The 15,637-nt window shown below is 35.7% G+C and overlaps 1 protein-coding gene across 40 annotated transcripts in view; it reads left to right on the top strand.

The window, feature by feature from the left end:
• The window catches only part of tmod (tropomodulin), a 484,472-nt gene that overhangs the window by 340,897 nt on the left and 127,938 nt on the right, over positions 1–15,637 (top strand). The gene's annotated exons all lie outside the window — the stretch shown is intronic.

Genomic DNA, 15,637 nt, shown 5'->3' with positions numbered 1-15,637 from the left:
TGAAATAGAATTAAGAAGAACACGTTTAGTGACCAATTATGGACATAAGGGCAAATGGGTCATACGACAACAACAACTTCGCGGAGCTGATAAAGAATTATGCATTGCAGAGCAAAATAATAGCACAACCGTCACAACTATTGATTCAATAAACCGGCATTCAGCCAAGGGAAAAATAACTCGAATCGAGCAAACGAACCAACCAATGCTGGTGTATGAAAAAATAAGAAAATCAAATCCATTTTTCTCTGACAAATTCAAATCATTTTACAACGTAAATCAAATTTCAAATAGCTGAATGTAGTTTTTTTTTCCATTTTACTTTTATGTTGAAGTCCTTAGCTTAACATTTCAAATTATGGGCTTACACAGCAGCAGCATTCCATGCTGGTTTGCCTTATGTTGTTGTTGTTGAAAAACGTACCTCCATTTATTACTTTAAATCCAGGAAGTTGAATAAATTTCCGTTTTTCATCAGCGAGTTACTTGAACTCTCTGTCTCTGTTAGCGTTTGCCATTCCATTTCATTCTAATTCTTTGGCTTTGGTTTGTTTAGATTTACTTTCGACGCTTGTTTTGTGCAACCTGTAGCAACAACACAGCTGATATTCATTCTCTCACCCAAACCCCCTCCAACATTTTTGTACAAATCGTTTCTAAATGGAATGAATGAAATAGTAGTAGGCTTTAATGTAATTTTAACACAGGCCTATAAGACAGGAAATTACAAACACTTGCCAAAATAATGACAAGATGTGTGGAAAGAGGAAGGGGAGTCTAATGGAATGAGGGGGCCTTTTAAATGAAGTAGAATATAAAACTAAACTAAAAGATTTTCTTCAAAGTTAGAACTTTAGATCTTCTATGAGAAGAAATTTTGTTCCTCTGTGAAAAGTACCTCAGGAGAACACCTAATAAAAGACATAGAAATTTTAGTTTATAAATCCACGTTTAAATTCTTTAGTGGACCTTAGAAATTATCCTCTAAAATCACGTTTAAAGGCTTCGGTGGTAAAAAGCGTTTTATTTTTCTATGAGAAGACCTTGTACTCTTTGGGTTTTCTTTTAAAAGACTTGGATCTTCTGTGAGAAAACGTTGGGTAGGGGGTTTCTGTTATAAACAAATTTTGGCTCATCTAACTAACTAACAACTTTGGGTCTTATATAACAAGACGCAGATTTTTAACGGACATTTTCTAAAATTTTGGACCGTTAAAGGATTTAAACGTGGATTTTTAAAGGAAAATTTCTAAGAACCACAAAATCATTTATACGTGGATTTTTAAAGCAACATTTCTAAGGACCACAAAACATTTAAACGAGGATTTTTAAAGGAAGATTTCTAAGGACCATTACGTGGATTTTTAAAGGAAAATTTCTAAGGACCACAAAAACATTTAAACGTGGATTTTTAAATGAAAATTTCTAATTACAACAAAAACATTTAAACGTGAATTTTTAAAGCAACATTTCTAAGGACCACAAAAACATTTAAATTAGGATTTTTAAAGGAAATTTTCTCAAGACAACAAAAACATTCAAACGTGGATTTTAAAGGAACATTACTAAGGACAACAAAAACATTTAAAAGTGGTTTTTAAAGGTTTTAAAGTGGTTTTAAAAGTGGTTTTCTAAGGACCACAAAAGCATTTAAACGTGGATTTTTAAAGGAAAATTTCTAAGGACCACAAAAACAATTAAAAGTGGATTTTTAAAGGAAAATTTCTAAGGACCACAAAAACATTTAAAAGTGGATTTTTAAAGGAACATTTCTAAGGACCGCAAAAACATTTAAACGTGGATTTTTAAAGGAACATTTCTAAGGACCACAAAAACATTTAAAAGTGGATTTTTAAAGGAAAATTTTTAATTACTTCCAAAGAATTTGTAAAGGAAATTTTCTAGGGATCTCAAAAACATTAAAACGTGGAATTTTAAAGGAAATTTTCAAAGGGCCACAACAAGATTTGAGCATAATTTTTAAAGGAAAATTTCAAAGGACCACAAAAACATTTAAACTTGGATTTTTAAAAGACATTTAAACGTAAATTTTTAAAGGAAAATTTCTAAGGACCACAAAAACATTTAAACGTGGGTTTTAAAAGGAAAATTTCTAAGGACCACAAAAACATTTAAACGTGGGTTTTAAAAGGAAAATTTCTAAGGACCACAAAAACATTTAAATGTGGATTTTTAAAGAAAAATTTCTAAGGACATCCAAAGAATTTTAAAGTAGATTTTTAAAGAAACATTTCTAAGGACTTCCAAAGAATTTAAACGTGGATTTTTAAAGAAACATTTCTAAGGACTTCCAAAGAATTTAAACGTGGATTTTTAAAGGAAAATTGAAGACCTTCAGGTATTCTACTGAAAACATTCAGGTCTTTTCTTGAAGACATTCAGGTCTTCTATGTAAAGGACTTCCTGTCCTCTATTAGAAGACCTGCGGGTCGATCGGGACGATCTTCGGGCCTCCTATGAGCAGATCTTCGGATCTTCTATGAAAAGACCTTGGATTCTTCTATGAGTAGACCTTCGGTTCCTCTATGAAAACACCATCGGGTCTTGAATGAGAAAATCTTAGCGTCTTATATGGGAAGAACTTCTGTCTTCTCTGAAAAGACCTTCGGGTCTCCTTTGAGAAAACCTACGGATCTTCGACGAAAAGACCTTCGGATTTTCCATGAGAAGAACTTCGGATCTTCCATGAGAAGACCTTTGAGAATTCTATGAGAAGAACTTCGGGATTTCTATGAGAAGATCTTCAGGCCTTCAATGAGAAGATCTTCCTGTCTTAGATGAGAAGACCTTCGGGTCTAGTCTTCCTTCAGTGAAAAGACCTTCCTGTCTTATATGAGAAAACCTTCCTGTCTTATATGAGAAGACCTTCGGGTCTTCAATGAGAAGTCCTTCGGGTCTTCTATGAAAAGAGCTTGGTTACTTCAACGAGAAAACCTTCTGGTCTTGTATACGAAGACCTTCAGGTCTTATGAAGAGATTTTTGTTCTCCTGTGAGAAGTTATTTTCGTTTTCAATGAGAAGACCTTCGGATCATATGTGAGCAGACCTTCAGATCATCTATAGGAAGCAGTTCGTGGGAAGCCGCAGTGGACCTCCTGGTGGCCTATAGGAAGACCTCTGGACTTCAATGACAAGATCAGGTCTTCTATGATCAGACCTACAGATCTTCTATGAGAAAGCCATCGAGTCTTCTTTGAGAAGACATTCGGGTCGTCAATGAGCAGACCTTCAGATCTTCTATAACAAGACATATAAGGGAAGACCTTCGGGTCTCCTCTGAGAAGACATTCTGACCCAATATGATAAAAATTTCGGGCCCTCTATGAGAAGACCTCCAGGTCTTCTATGAGAAGACCTTCGGATCTTCCATGAGAAGATCTTCGTGTCTTCAATAGGAAGAGTTCTGAGTCTTCACTGAGAAGACTTTTGGGTCTCCTATGAGAAGACCTTCGGGTGTTCTATGATGAAATCTTCGGGTCTTCTATGAAAAAAACTTCGTTTCTTCAATGAGAAGACCTTCTGGTTTGTTTTGTTCTCCTGTGAGAAGTTATTTTCGTATTCTATGAGAAGATCTTCGGGTCTTCAATGAGTAGATCTTCGAGTCTTCAATGAGAAGATCTTCGGGCCTTCTAAGAGAAGAACGTCGGTCTTCTATGAAAAGACCTTCGGACCTCCTATGAGAAAACCTTCGGATCTTCCAGGAGAAGTACTTCGGATCTTCCAGGAGAAGACCTTTGAGTCTTCTATGAGTATACCTTCGGGATTTCTATGAAAAGATCTTCTCAGGCCTTCAATGAGAAGACCTTCGGGTCTTCAATGAGAAGACATTCGGAACATCCATGAAAAGAACTTCGGATCTTCCATGAGAAGACCTTTGAGCTTTCTTTGAGAAGACCCACGGGAGTTATATGAGAAGATCCTCAGGCCTTCAATGAAAAGACCTTCCTGTCTTCTATGAAAAGACCTACAGGTCATTAATGAGAAGTCCTTCGGGTCTTCAATGAGAAGACCTTCGGGTCCTCTATGAAAAGAGCTTCGGAGAGCTTTCTAAGTGAAGACATTCTGCTCTCCTTTAATAAAACCTTCTGTTCTTCTGGTGAGAAGAACTTTGGTTGTCTAAGAGACGACATTCTGCTCTCCTTTAAGAAAACTTTCTGGTCTTATATGAGAAGACCTTCGGGCCTTCTATGAGAAGACCTTTGGATCTTCAATGAGAAGTCCTTCGGACCTTCTCTGAGAAGAACTTCGTGTTTTCTAATAGAGGACTTTCTGTTCCCCTCTGAGAAAACCTTTTGGTCTTCTATGAGAAGGCATTCCGGACTTCTATGACAAGTCTATCGGGTCTTCAATGAGAAGACCTTCAGAGCTTCTATTATTCTTATTCTTCTGTTCTTCTAAGAACTTCTGGTCTTCTATGAGAGGACCTTCTAGTCTTCTACGGAAGACCTTCTGATTTAATATGAAAAGATCTTATGGGTTTCTAAAGGAAGGTTTTCTTTAGAGGACTTTCTGTTCTTCTATGAGAAGACCCTCTGGCTTTTATCAGAAGAACTTTCTACATACTTTGAGAGAAGATTTCGGTCTTCTATGCGAAGACCTTCAGTTCTCCTATGAGAAAACCTTCGGATCTTTCAGGAAAAGACCTTCGGATATTCCATGAGAAGAACTTCGGATCTTCCATGAGAAGACCTTTGAGCCTTCTATGAGAACTTCGGGATTTCTATGAGAAGATCTTCAGGCCTTCAATGAGAAGATCTTCCTGTCTTAGATGAGAAGACCTTCGGGTCTAATCTTCTATACGAAGACCTTCAGGTCTTATGAAGAACCTTTTTGTTCTCCTGTGAGAAGTTATTTTCGTTTGCTATGAGAAGACCTTCCTTGTTTGTTCTCCTGTGAGAAGTTATTTTCGTTTGCTATGAGAAGACCTTCGGGTCTTCAATGAGAACACCTTCTGGTCCTCTATGAAAAGAGCTTCGGATTTTCTAAGATAAGACATTCCTTTAAGAAAACTTTCTGGTCTTCTGGTGAGAAGATCTTCGAGGTTTCGTTTAAGAAAACCTTCTGGTCTTCTATGAGAAGACCTTCGGGCCTTCTATGAGAAGATCTTCGTATTTTCTTATTGAATACATTCTTTTCTTTTTTGATAAAACATTCGGGTCTTCTATGAGAAGTCCTTCAGGTCTTCTATGAGAATACGTTTGCATCTTCTATGGGAATATATTTTGGTCTTCAATGAGAAGTCCTTCGGACTTTCTCTGAGAAGAACTTTATGTTTTCTAATAGAAGGCATTCTGTTCCCCTTTGAGAAAACCTTTTGGTCTTCTATAAGAAGACAATCCGGACTTCTATGAGAAGTCTTTCGGGTATTCAATGAGAAGACCTTCCGAGCTTTTCTTTTTGAAGATTTTGTCTTTTTAAGCGAAGATCATTTGTAGAAATAATTTTTTAATTAATTTCTCGTTGGAATTGAGCTTAATGATCAAAAATGCAAGTGAAAAAGGAAAGCCGACGACTCGAACTCACACACCCACCACTATGTGACATGACATGTTTCGGCTTTGGTAAAGGCTCCTCAGACATATAGGATGAGGGACGGCTTCGTTATCATCTTTTATATTTCTTTTCTTCTGTTCTTCCAAGAACTTCGGGTCTTCTATTAGAAGACCTTTGGGTCTTCTATGAGAAGACCTCCCGGCCTTTTATGAGAAGAGCTTTCTGTCTACTTGGAGAAAAGCTTTCGGTCTTCTATGAGAGGACTTGCTGGTCTTCTATGAGAAATATTCATGTGTTCTATGAAAGACCTTCTGATTTTATATAAAAATACTTTTTGGGTTTCTAAAGGAAGACCTTCAGGCTTCTTTTCTATGGGAAGACCTTCTGGTTTTCTATTAGAAGATTTTTTGTTCTTCTATGATAAGACCTTCTGTTCTACTAAGAACTTCCGGTCTTCTATAAAAAACTTCGGTCTTCTATGAGAAGACCTTCCGGCTTTTATCAGAAAAGCTTTATGTCTACTTTGAGAAAAGCTTTCGGTCTTCTGTTAAAAGATTGTGCGTTCTCGTCCTTTAATTCTGAAGCTAAGGCCCCATTCTGGAAGTACATTTCTCCAGGTTCAGTATGAGTTTTCAGGAATCATCTACGAGTATGCTCCAATTTGAAAAATGTATCGCTATCTAATTGTACTGAACATTATTGCTTTCTATATGTATGTACATATGTATGTACATTCTCGTATGTACATCTGTACGTATTATTGGTACTCTGTGTTCACTTCACTTATTTAGCGGCTTAGTTGTCTGCCTGACTATGTATCTGCTTGTGTCTATGCTATTCTAAAACAGGAAACGATGTCAAACTTCCTTCCGCCAATGATATTTCAAGTGGTGTTGTTGCTATTTTTTATTTTTTTTTTTTCGAACATTTCAATTTGACACAATGACTAGGTTGATGCAATGACATGACAAGCTGTTGTTTGTAAACAAAATAATTACCATTTGATGCTATTATGCCGCTGTTGTTGTTGTTTTCCCAAGCGAAAAGAAATTACCTGACTGACATGACATAATTAACTCCAACTAACTAACACAGCTCAAATCACATTTCAATTGGCAATTTCAATCACTAATCAAATGGGCCAATCAATTCTCAATGGCAAATTTTAATTTCGATTTTTCAATTGAGTTGTTTTTGTAATAGGAGAAAGCAGTTGTCATTAACGCACACAGATGCGTTCAATCGCTATCAGCATTTCGATTCATTCACATAAAAGTGTATCCTTTTTTTGGATGGCAGACATACCACAAAAGGATATTGAACAACAGCTAAGTATTGCTGGCAATAAAAGGTAATAAAATGAGAAGTTGAAATGTTATTTTGTGTTTGAGTTTTAAAGCATTTGTCGTCGTTTAACGCATTTTGTTGTTGTTGTTTTGAATAAAAGCGTAGGTGTGACCTTGCAGAGTAAGTATTGCCTTTTATAGATTTTAAAATTGCTGCACGTATTCTTCTTTCACGCTTTTGGGGAGTGAACTCATTTTTTATTTGTCAGAATCACTTAAACGTATTCTGTTAATGGTAACTTGCTCTCACGGTGTCCCCTCCCTCCTGGCCTAATCATATTCTTGACACTGGGTACCCAGTGTTTTGTATGTGATTGAAGAATATTAATGTTTATGCCTTTTTATCGTTATTGCCGTAGGTTTTTTATTTTGTTTCCGCTTAACAATTTATGCGGTAATTGCACACTTTTGCACAACATTTATCTTCTCCTTCTTCCTGCTTCAAGATGACCCCACCCGCACAGTTTTGGAATGTTGTTGTGGTATGGGAATGGTCATGAAAAAGTGCTTAAAATAGATAGTAGTTCATATTTTCACTTTCACAACAAATTTGTTTCATTTTCAGCACATTTAAGTGAAAAACGCTGTACATTTTTTCAGTATTGGCTAGTAGTGTTTTGAAAACATGGCTACTTTCTATGCTCAGACGAATTGAAGGCTATATGGACTAAACGTTTATACATACATACATATGTACATTTATGAAAAATGTTTATGCATCAAACAGAATTTTTATTTTTATATTTACGGGTTTTATTTAAAGTTTTAAGGAGATTTTTAAACAAATTGTTTTTATTCAGAATAATCTCTTGACATTTGAAACACCTTTCGAAAATTTGTTAAAAATTTCAATTTCAATTATCAGCAATTGACATTCTTTTATTTTTGTTATGTCAGAAATGAATCAGGAAAGCAAGGCAAGCAGGCGAGACAGCTTATGTACCCAGGCCTTTAGATAATCGCACTACATGCCTAGATGTGGGGGTGTCCTATTCACTACATGGTGATAAGGATGGCTCTCACGGTAACATCCGAGCAAAAACTGCAACGAAAACAAAATTGCTTTGCCATACTGGAAGAATCTTTGTCTCCTAATGCTACAGGTCCACTGAAGACATGAGCAGGCAGTCTGGCGCAGTTCTCATTGTGGCATTTATACACTTATACTCTCCCAAATCATGCCAGCTAGAGACTTGAAGACGCGGACCAGTCGCTATGGCATGCGCGGACGACCTGAGATGCTGTCTAATGTGACACCTAGAATCTTGGGATAGTAAGTGGTCGGAAATCCGCTACCATCGACCATGCCATTCAACTCAGTGAGTGCTCAGTTCTGCAGTCCATGCCGTGAAAAGCATGGCCGTAAATTTAGTGGCGGCTATTTGGATATTCCACGCGTGGAAAGATGTGGTAAGATCGGACAAATAGGAGTTCAACGTTTCGCAAATGAGATCAGGGAAGATACCCGATGCCATGATCGTAAAATTGTCCGCCTACGTTACGATATTAATGCTGTCTGGAGGTGGTGGAATACAAGAGAGGTAGATGTTAAACATTTCCGAAGATATCACGCCACCTTGGGTAAATCCCTATTTTACTCTACGAGGCTTGGACTTAGTGTTCCTGAATTAATTCCACGTACGATTGATTATCCAACGTTTCAAATTTAGCCGGAGGGTTGTCTGTTCAATGTCCTCAAACAGCGAGGAGTGCTTGACAATATCAAAGGCTTTTGAAACGTCAAGCGTCACCATCTCTTCTATAGCACGTCTTGCTGTGGTTGATTCCTCGACTAATATGTGTGGAGATAGCGTACAGCGATCTTACCGTCCTGTGCTGCTTACGGAACCCATGTTAATTTTGAAATTTCTAAAGCAGGTGAGCACTAAAGCCTCAATGGTCTTTGCCACTGACGACTAAAGCGAAATCGGTCTCTACGATTCTCCTTTGTTGGCATCATTGCCTGGCTTTAGTAGCGGGTTGAGAACTTTCCTCCTGGCACATCCAACCTTGATTCGATTCGGTTCACTTTTGCAGGAATCCTTGCGTGGCTTCAGTAGCGGGAACACCCTGCCCATTTTCCAGAGTTAGGAAATAATGAGAGTGGCTAGCGACAGGTTGAGAGCTTTAGTGAGATACTCCACTCCCGGCTCATCAAGCTGTTTCAGCATTACCATGGAGATTCCATCAAGGCCCAACGCTTTAGATGATTTAGCGTTCCTCTTGACATTCGCAACATCATGCATTGTAAATTGTGGTAGTTCATCTCCGGCAGGAAGAGATCTAATGCGACGTAGTACTCTTCTTTTCGCCCTGGATGCTGGGCAAACTGTCGTTTGAAAAAACTTGCGCACCTCTTCGGATCAGTCAACGTAACATCGCCAAACGTGACTGATGCCCTATCTCCCTTCATTCCAGGGTTCGAGAGTGACTTAACCGTTGCCCACAATTCCCTTGTTCCGGCTCCAACGTTGCAACTCTTCAGATGAATTATCCACTTGTTCCGCTTATGCTCACCACCATGAACCACTGTGCGCCGTAGGATTGAACTTTTTTGCTTTTGTTTTTAGAGAAAAATCGTTATAGAGAGATTATTTTGTCTGAGAATTTCCTCTTTTGCTTTAAAAACAACTTCCTAATAGAGAAGTATTTTTTACAGCAAAATTCGTCATATAGAAGTTGGACTGTATATGTATCAAATATTTGTAAATTTTGATTTATTTTTAATTTTTTTGTTATATTAATCGAGATTTTTTTTTTTTTTCAGGTAAGTTGCAACCTTTTACTTTGTGTCAGAAACATTGTGGGTAAGTTTGCTGAGAAAACATCACTTTGTTCGATTTATTTGTCCAATTTGAATTTCCAAGGTTTAAAACCAACAGATATTTTATTTCAATTCTGCACAGCTGTGACAATCAGTGCTTCCATAACAACAGTATTTTAGATCCGTTAAATATTTCGCAACCTTTGGCCAAAATTTATGTGTCCCATATGTCACGAGAAGCTTAAAGTGGAATTAACTTTAAAAGAAATACTCTTTTCGTCAACAAAATTTTTTGCACAATTTTAAGTTCAAGGAAAATACCAGTTATTAACAATATTCCAAGGCTTTTGTACTTTCAAGGCTATCTATATTTTACACCCAAGCTGATTTGTTTCTATATTGCCAAAAAAAGTGCGGAAATATTATTTTTCACGGCCACAAAAATACATGTAGAACTTTCTTCAGAAGCATAAACACACCAATGACATAGCCTTCAACAGACCATCCAATTTCCAAAAAAATAAGCACATCAAAAACATTTGCTATCCAAAAATTTCCATTTTGCAACACCATGCCCACCATGTTCATCAGCATCAACATCATCACTTTCGTCCTCATTTAATTCGGCATCATTGTGTGCGTACTTTAGGTATTTTTATGATATTTCTCTTAACGGTTTAGTGTCATTGCTAAAATGCCTCTTTTATATTCCCTTCCTTACCAAAAGTTGTAATTTTGTACTTGAATACCAAAACAGCTACTCTCCGCACCACCGCTACCATTTCATGTGTGTGAGTGCGAAAAGCGAATAATATTCCGCTTTCTGTGATGGAGTGCTTTTCTGACGAAAGTAGGCTTAAAATTATACATCACTTACCAGACGTAGGTAAGGTAGTTCGGTAATATGCCTCCCACAAACGTAACATTATAATTTTTTCCTCTAACATTTCATTGCTTGAATGCAATGATGCTCCAAATCTCATTATAAAATGGAATGCGTCACATTTAGGTATTTTTCTTTTGTTTTGTATAAGAGTTTGTCACATCCTAGCTAGTAGTCGAAAGGCGGCGGCACATCATCAACATTGTCACCTGTCGTCCTGTTGTTTTGTTTTGTTTTTTTTTTTCTCAGAGTCAGAGGATGCCATCAACAGAGGCAATAAACGTTTTACAACATTTCATTTGAGTACTTCTTGCCTCATGTTTACAGGTAAATTGTTTTATTATTTTTATTATTATTTGCCGGAGCTCCTTCGCTTTCCTCACCGAACGACAACAACAACACTGGAGCCCTTGATGTTGTACTTTGTGTTGGTTGTTGGTTGATGTTCCGTTAGCTTGTTTGCCGTTGTTATATCTTTTAATGACTTTTCGTTGGTATTTCATAATGACTTTTAATTATTTTTAATAAATCGTTTAAATGGTCCATAATTTAATTTTATGTCTTACTTCTTAACAATAGAAATGCAATAACCATTTTCCATAGAAATAAATTGGTGTACATAGAATTTTTAATTGAATTTAAATAAATAGCATAATTTGAATAGTTGTTAATTTAAGGTACACAAGAATTGAAATCTTAACAAAAATCCCATCAAATAGTATACCTAAGGGGGTAAGCAAGCGGAAGAAACAGCATAATTTTAATTTACAAAAATGTTACCTAGCTGATGGCCTTTGTAGCCAAAGCTACCCTCTTATTAACTTTGTATTTACTACTAGTTACATAAATGCTGAAATTAACATCGCTAGTTGTAAGATTCCACTGTTATTAGCATTTATAACAGCCAACAAAGAGAATACTGGAATACTACTGTTAACTTAACATTAGCAAAGACATGGGGCTTGTGATCACATTCTTTAGCACAGACATCAACTATTTACCCAAACATAAGCTTCGTTCCCGTACTTTTTAATGGTAAAACTCGTAAAAGAGAGAACTGCAAAAAATTTGTTCTTACACACAAGTTTTCTGAAATAGTTCGGGAACGGAAAAATGGAAAATACGTCAAAAAAACTGGAACAAATATCAAAGTCGGCGTATCAGCCAATCAGACGCCGGCAACCATGTTACTATTTTTTTACTCGCCCAAATTTGTCGTGTAAAAAGTTTTTAAAGAGAGCGTCATTCAGCGCCATTTTTGTTTAAAGAGAAGTGAACATTTTACAACTTTTTTGTGTACGGGAACGCTTTTTCGAGTAAAATGTGTAAAAGTCGTAAAAATTGTAAAAACTTTTTAGTTCTGGAACACAGCTATAGTGTAGTATAACATACAATTCTTTTAATTGTGGTGTTTTTGTTGTAAGCTTAAACTTGGTTTATACTATATTTACATTTACAAAATCCACTCGATATCAACTGTCAATTTCATTGCTCAAACGTCAAATGAAATCCAATCGATTTCAAATGAGTTTTCATTTGACGTATACGCAAAGGAATTGACATATGAAATCGAGTGGATTTCGTAAATGTAAACATAGTATTAGGCTATGTACTTATACGATGATTAAGTGCAATATCTGGATTTGTTTGACATATATTAGGTGTGTTCGTTTACTCAATAATTTGTACAAATTTGTACAAGTCCAGTAACTTCTTGTAAACGACTAATTTCTTTTGCATTGTACTGTGGAGTAAACGAACAACATCCAGTAACAATTTGTACAAATTTTGAGTAAACGAACACACATATCACACATATTGTATAATATTATGTTTATATATAACCGGATTTAACAAACCCATTGCATATATTTCAAATTCCATTGCATATATTTCAAATAAATCCTCAAAATGAAGGTTAACCTTGCAAAAGGCTATAATATAAACATGGCCACGGTGTGCCTTAACCAAATTTAAATGGAGAGTGCTTACACCTGGGAAGTTTTTACAGATTCTGAAACTACAATGCTCATAGATGGGAAATATCAAATAAAAAAATCGCCGGAGGGTTTTTCAAATAAATCGCGATTTAAGTTCACATTTTTAGTGGTTCTTTAGGTTTCACGATTTTGCTTGGAAACCGCGAACCCTATGTAAATGGGCCTAAAGAAAATGTTGTAGCTGTGAAAATTCTCCACAAGATTAACCTTTATGACATTTTCGTAGGTTTTACCGTTTTTGAGATATAGAAGTTCAAATTGGGACAATGCACTGTATTGCCTACTTATAAAACAATATCACGCTCAGTGCGCCTTAACTAACTTTTGATGAAAACCGCTTACACATGGGAAGATTTCGCGGATTCTGAAACAGCAATGTTCATAGATAAGAAATATAAAATAAACAGAAAAAATCGCCGGATGGATTTTTAAATAAATCGCGATCAAAATTCACAATTTTAGGGTTTTTTTAGGTTTTCACGATTTTGCTTGGATGAGCATTGCAGTTTCAGAATCTCTAAAAACTTCCCAGGCGTAAGCACCTTCCATTTAAATTTGGTTAAGTCACACCGTGTGGCCTAAAGCCTTTTTAGAAATAAATGAAGTTTATTTACATTTGCTTTTTTGCGTCATTTGTTCACACATACACACGCACGCAATAACACATACACACGCACACAATCATACAACACACGTACACAATAATTTTTATTCGAAAAAATAGGAATTTCACAACACAAATGTTTAGCAACTAATTTGACTTAATTCAAAAACAAAAACATAATTTTTGCAATTATTTAAACATTTATTTTCACTTTTGTTATTGTTTGAGTATTTTTGTTTTTCTCCATCATACAACAACATGAAACAGTTGCATTTTTCGGTAGTATATGACAAAAAGCAGGGTTGTTTATAATAGTATGGTGCTTTCGTGCGTTGTTTAGAATAAATGACGTAGCTATCCTCATTTATGTCCAATTTACATTAGCAACTTTTTCGTCATTTAGAGCTGTTTCGTCATTTATTTGCTAAAACAGGCAACATTTTGCGTCATTTACCATACAAAAGTAAATGACGATAGCTACGTAATTTATTCTAAACAACGCACGAAAACACCATACTTTTATACCCAACCCTGCTTTTTCGTCATAAACTACCAAAAAATGCAACTGTTTTATTATAGCTTCGTTCCAGAACTAAAAAGTGTTTACACATTTAACACATTTTGAACATTTTTCCCCGAAATGCGTTCCCGTACACCAAAAAAGTTGCAAAATGTTCACTTCTCTTTGAACAAAAATGGCGCTGAATGGCTTTCTCTTTGATTTTTAATTTTGATATTTCCACTTATTTCGAATTGTTTTTGCTTAAAAAATAGTTTTTCCTCCAAAAGGTTTTTTTCAATTGTCTTCGCTGTTGTTTGCTTCTCGACAGAGAAAATAAAATGATAGAAAATGCAAAAACAAATCTGCAGCCAACTTGTCAGCTTATCATTGAAACAAACATTTTATCATATCCGAAACTCGATTATGTGGAGAAACCTTGGCCCTTCATTCATTTTTCATGTTTTTTATAAAATGCTCAAAATTGGTATTGTAAACAAACCCACTTGTTGCTTTTGTGTTTACCAATTTTGATGTTTTAGGAATTCAGGAAAAACAAGGGTTTTATAGATTTTTTTCATTTAAATCTACCTCTTTACTTATACCATGGTTGTTTTGTTTTAAGAATTATTTGATACACATTTGTGTTGTGAAATTCCTATTTTTCTGAATAAATATATTGTGTGCGTGTGTTTGTGTTATTGTATAAGTGTGTATGTGCGATTGTGTGCGTAAGCAAATGACGCAAAAAAACAGATGTAAATACACTTCATTTGATTCTAGTATTTCGTAAAACGAAATCATTTACCCCCAGATTTTGTAACTTATTTTTGTTCGTTCGTCTATATTCGTAATAATTTAGGCATCCATAGCTTAGCCCACAGATGACATACAGACTTAATTTTTCGTAGACGAGTTCCATATATAGTAAAGAATTCCTCATTTAAAAATCAGAGCTCTACATTTGCGCTAATGCGAGTAAATCGATCTACAAAATTTGACAATTCGTGTGAGAAAAATATTTTTTTTACAAAAACAGGGGGTAACCCCCTGCATATGCATATGTAAATTGGACTTTATTATTGTATGGTAAATGACGAAAAATGTTGCCTGTTTTAGAAAATAAATGACTCAACAGCTCCAAACCTCATTTTTGTGCTAATGTAAAAAGCATACCAAGAATGACAACTTAAATCCATTGGGATTTAATTTACACTGGCATCTAAACACGAGTTTTTTTGTTTTGAAAAACATCATTTGTTTAATCAATAAAAATCAATGGAATTGACAACTTTTACTTAAACCCGTTTGGCGTGAATGCACTAGCTAGCAAAAAGTTTGGAAGTAGTGCAATGTAGAGTTATGATTTAACTACATATTTCGATGCAGTCCACACGGAGTTATGAACAATGCAATCCGTTCGACACATTTTAGAAGCTCTCGCTTAAAGATCCCTAAAAAATGGTAAAAGTGGTGAGTTGCTATCATATAAATTGTATGCTTTTTAAAGTAAGGGAACACTTTGCGGGTAAAAAGTGGTAAAAACTGGTAACCACTGGCACGTTAAGGAACACGACTATAATGTGTATTTGGGCGTGAAAAAATGTGCAACATCTTTGTCGGCTTCTGATTGGCTCACACGTTGACTTTGAAATTTTTTCAGTTTTTTTTTGACGTTTCTGCCATTTTTCGTTCCCGTACATTTGATAAAATGTGTACGCGGCTGAATGTGTGCTGAAACACGATTTTCGTATGCTTTAACTTCTGACTTAAAACCGGAAGAACATGCAACTTAATGAATTAAGCCAGAAATCCTCTTATGCGTATCCGTTCCCGTACACAATAAAGTTGTAAAATGTTCAGTTTTCTTTAAACAAAAATGGCGCTGAATAACGCTCTCTTTAAAAACTTTTTACTCGACAAATTTAAGAGTGTAAAAAATAAGCTTCGTTCCCGTACTTTTTAATGGTAAAACTCGTAAAAGAGAGAACTGCAAAAAATTTGTTGTCACACACAAGTTTTTTGAA

This window comes from Musca autumnalis, unplaced genomic scaffold (genome assembly GCF_047663935.1).
Source record: "Musca autumnalis isolate F117 unplaced genomic scaffold, ASM4766393v1 scaffold_1, whole genome shotgun sequence".
Lineage (NCBI taxonomy): Eukaryota > Metazoa > Arthropoda > Insecta > Diptera > Muscidae > Musca > Musca autumnalis.
This window is presented reverse-complemented; position numbering and strand designations above follow the sequence as displayed.